Source organism: Orycteropus afer, unplaced genomic scaffold (assembly GCF_000298275.1).
Source record: "Orycteropus afer afer isolate SDZICR_OR568_19922 unplaced genomic scaffold, OryAfe1.0 scaffold00317, whole genome shotgun sequence".
NCBI lineage: Eukaryota > Metazoa > Chordata > Mammalia > Tubulidentata > Orycteropodidae > Orycteropus > Orycteropus afer.
This window is the reverse complement of record NW_006921904.1, coordinates 2,827,879-2,833,051: the sequence shown is the minus strand read 5'-3', so window position 1 is coordinate 2,833,051 and position 5,173 is coordinate 2,827,879.

Here is a 5,173-nt window from a genome sequence, read left to right as displayed (position 1 = left end):
GGGGCTGGCGCAGAATCGGGCAGTGTTTCATTCTGCTGTGCATGGGGTCGCTATGAGTCGGAAACGACTCGACGGCACTTAACAACAACAACAACAACCAGAAGGTTGGCAGTTCAAACCCCCCAGCCACTCTGCAGAAGGAACATGAGTCAATCAACTTCTGTAAAGATTTACCCCACCTTGAAAACCCAGTGGGGGTCACTCTGAGTCAGTTGGTGGCAGTGCGTTTGGTTTTGTATGACTTTGTGCCTACAGCTATTACAGAAATTTCCTTGGTCATTTTGAGATGACTTTTCAGTCCCTCTCTCTTTTCATGTCTTCTGCTGTGTCCCTTAATAGTACAGACTCTGTCCTACTCACTTTTATTTCTCCTAATAGCAGACATTGATTAAACATAAACATTTTTACAAACATTTTTAAGTAATCAAAAGAAAGAAAAGATTAAATGAATAAAGTTCTGCTTTAGAGAGGAAATGGGTATTTTATTTTTTAAAATAAAATGTCACTTTTGTGATTTTATAGGTATCACAAAAATTCAAAAAATATAGAAAACAGTAAAGTGCAAATTTTAATTGCTCCTAAAGACTGGGCAGTGAGTGAGCGAGAGCGACTCAATGGTACCCGACCACAGCACCATCCCCATCATCTAGAGATGTTTTCTTTAGATGCTGCTGAGGTGATTTTCAACCCATAGTGACGTCATGTGACAGAGCCAGTAGAACTGTCCAATAGAGTTTCCCAAGCTGTAATCTTTACGGAAACCCATTTCCATGTCTTTGTCCTAACATGCTGCTGGGTGGGTTTGAGCCACCAATCTTTTGGTTAGCAGCCAAGCACTTACCATTGTACCACCAGGGCGACTGACCATCCAGAGAGAATGGCTACTTACCATCTAGAGATAATGCTTTGTTAAATATTTTTGTTATTTAATTCATAGCTCACTATGCAATTAACTTTATCAAAAGGGAAGAAATTGCAAGGTGTTCTTTCTTCTTCCATGAAAGAGTTTTTAAAAAAACAACCAAACTCACTGCTGTTGAGTCAATTCGACTCATAGCTACCCCTCCTTGGGTTTCCAAAGCGGTATCTCTACAGAAGTAGATTGCCCTATTGGGTATATCAAAACACAGAATAAATATTACATTTCTTTGTAATCTATTTGTAATCCTTAACAGTTGATGACTAAGGTCTGGCCAATATAATGTAAAAAGATAAGGCAGTCTGCTTCTGTAAAGATTTACAGCCTTGGAAACCCCATTGGGCATTTTACTTTGCCCTATAGTGTGACTATGAGTTGGAACCAACTCAAAAGTAATGGGTATGTGTGATGTGTGACAACTCCAAAGATTCTCCTTTAAGAGGCATCCAGCTTACTCTTTGACCCCTCTCTTGTTATCTCTTGCTACCTCTTGTCAGGAAGCAGAAGCTGCCATCTTGAACAAGGAGGTAACAGCCACACTGTAAGGTGGTGAGAGAGGGCTGAGAGCAGTCAGTGTCCCCAGGGAACTTTATGAAACATTCTAGTTCTCTAGGTTTTGTTTACAGGAGAAAAATAAACTTCTCTTTTTTTTATGCCACTGTTTTTATGAATATTTGCCACATATGAATGAAGCATGTGATTTTATAACTTTTTCCACATCAACAAATATAGCTATCGAATAATATGATGAATTAATTGAATAATATAATGGATTAAAAATGACTACAGAGGAAAAAAGTTTGGTAGTTCCTCAAATTGTTAGAATATGTCATAGTAGCCTAGGACCCAGAAATTCCAATTGTAGATATCACCACACAACACCACCCACTGCTGTGGAGTGGATTCCTACTCGTAGTGCCCCTAGAGGACAGAGTAGAATTGCCCACAGGGTTTCCAAGATTGTAAATCTTTATGAAGGCAGACTGTCTCATCTTTCTCCTGTGGAGCAGCTGATGGGTTCAAACTGCCTGTCTTTATTTTTTTAATTTTCATTATGATTTGGGTGAAAGGTTTACAGAGCAAATTCATTTTCCATACAGCCATTCATACACATTTTGATTCATGACATTGACTGCAATTCTCCACATTGTAACAGCTCTCTTTCCACTTCCTTCCTGTAGTTACAAGAACTCTGGTGGCATGGTGCCTAAGGCATTTGACTGCTAACCAGAAGGCTGGTGGTTCAAACCCACCAGCCACTCCTCGGAAGGAAGCTTGGGCAATCTACTTCTGTAGTGATACCACCTCGGAAACCCTAGGAGAGGTCGCTATGGGTCAGCTTGACGGCAGTGAGTTTGGTTGGTTTTTGATTCCTGTAGCTACCTCTTCCCTGTGACCTTCTTTCCTATGCATTCCTGCCCCCTGAGCTGTCTCCCTATGCAAATACTACCCTTGATTCTCCCATGACTGATCATTCTAAGGAGTCTATCTACCCAATGTAAATGTTCACCTTTTATGCCTGATTATTGTTTGGCTGGAAGCCACAGGAGTGGGTTCAATTCCAGACCTGAAGCACAACTAAGGGCCATGGTTTAGGGGGTCTCACCAGGCTCTATAAAACTAGTAAACCTGACTTTATGATTTTGAGTTTTGTTCTACATTGTTCTCCCACGCTACCCAGGATCTCCTGCATTGATCTCTTTCCAAGTGGTTGACAATGGTAGCTGGGCATCTAGTTCTTCTGGCCTCAAGATCACATGGGCTGAGTCAAACTGCCTATCTTTTGGTTATAGCACAATGCTTTAACCACAGAGCCTCCAGAACTCCTTATACAAGGTATACATTCAAAAATAAATAAATAAATAAAAATAGATGTTCAAACATAAACTTGCACATAAATGTTTATTGCAACATTCCTTACAATAGCCAAAATGTGGAAACAACCCCAATGTCCATCAACTGATAAATGGGCAGATATAATATACTATATTCATATAATGGAATATTACTCAGCCATCAAAAGGAATGAAGTACTGATACATGGTAGAGCTTGGAAGAACCTTGACAATGTTATGCTGAATGAAAAAGACAGATACAAAAGTTTACATATTGTATGAAAACCAAAACCAAACTCACTTCCGTCGAGTAGGATCCGACTCATAGTGACCTCTCCTTGGCTTTCTGAGATGGCATCACTACAGAAGTAGATTGCCCAACCTTCCTTCCGAGGAGCAGCTGGTGGGTTTGAACGGCCAACCTTCTGGTTTGCAGTCAAATGCCTAAGGCATTACGCTACCAGAGCTCCCCATGTATGACTCCATTTATATGAAATGCCCAAAACAGGCAAATCCAAAGACACAGAAAGTAGACTAGTGGTTGCCTGGGGCTGAGGGAGCAGGGAGTGGGGAGGGACTGCTAATGGTACAGGAGTTCCTTTTGGGATATGAAAATGTTCTTGACTAGGTAGTGGTGACAGTTGCACACGATTCTGAGTATACTAAAAGCCAAAGGATTGTACACTTGGAAATGGTGAGTTTTATGTTACGTGAATTTTACAACAACAACAACAAAAAAAAGCCACAGATTCTTTGCACCTCCTCCCATCAAGAGCATCTTGAACGTGGGCTGACTTTATGTTGGTCTTTGCCCAATCAAAGGTGGCAGAAGCAACGTCGTGTGACTTTTACTCCAGGTTTCAGAAGGTCTTGTAGCTTCTGCTCTCCTCCTTATGGAATCCTGAGGCCACCACACTGTAAAGAAGGAGCATATGGAGAGAAAGGCCCAGCTGTCACAGCTGTCCCCGCCATTCCAACCAAGGCTCCTGACATGAGAGGTGGGAGGGCGGCCATCTTAAACCAGCCACCACAGCTCAGCTGCCATCTGCCTGCAGCTGTCTGAGGAAGGCCCATTAACAGCAGAACTGTCCAGCAAGAGACAGAGTTGGGAGAAAAAACAAGTCATCATTGTCTTAAGCCACTTAGCTTTAGTGCACAGCATCAGACAATGAACACGGAGCGGATGCCGCTACATACGGTCACTGTCTGTGCTTTGCCAGTCTCCTACCGAGAGGTTTGTCTTTATTCTAAACAACACTGCCTAGGACGTTCTTTATAAACAAGTCTGCACATGTATCCGATGTTTCTCCTCACACTTTCTGTAGCCAAACACTTGCATTTAATGGAAGCTTTAGGGAAAAAATTCCCAACACATTCTTAACTCATTAAGGAAGCAGAACCAGTGGTGGCAATTTCAGGCCATTTTAGGTGGGAAAAAGAATGCAGTGCCAGGTTGCTAAGGAGATTTTGCATAGAATCAGTTCTGGGATGTATTGCGTCAATCGTAGCCCAAAGTTTCTGACCTGTAGGGCCAGCCTTCTGTTGTTTTCTGTACTGTACCTCAGTGCTTCAATGCAGAGGGATCCTGAGGTCTATATAAATAATTTGATTAAACTGCATTGCATTGAATGGAGCAAGAATGTGCTATATGCATACATATAGGAGAAATACTCAGTCCTAAGGAGAAATAAAGTCCTGATACATGCTACCACATGGATGAACCTTGAAAGCATGATGCTGTGTCACGAAAGGACAGATAGTGTCTGATCCCACTTATATGAAATATTTAGAATGGGCAAAAGTATGGAGACCAAAGTATATTAGTGGGCACCAGGGGCAGGAGGGAGGGGCAGAGGGGAAGCCATGATTTGGATGTTAATAGTGATGGGAAATTTGGCACCGGACGATGGGGATGGTTGCACAACATGATGAATGGGCTCAATGTCACTGTAAAATGTACTGAATTGGCAAACATTGTGTTACATACACTTTTACCACAATTGAGTATATATATATATAACTGAGTATATATATATGGGAGCTCTGGTAGCATACTACCTAAGGCACTTAACTGCTAACCAGAAGGCCTGCGGTTCAAACCACCAGCCACTCCTGGAAGAAGGTTGGGCAATCTACTTCTATAGAGATACTGCCTCAGAAACCCAAGGAGGGGTTGCTATGAGTTGGGGCTGACTTGATGGCACATACAACAACATATATATATATATATATGTGTGTGTGTGTGTGTGTGTGTGTGTGTAGATATAGATATAGATATATTTGTTGCTGTTATGTGCCATTGAGTCAGAAACCCAAGGAGGGGTCACTATGAGTCAGGGCTGACTTGACAGCACATACAACTATATATATATATATTGTTGTTTTGTTGTTATGTGCCGTCGAGTCAAACCCGACTCAT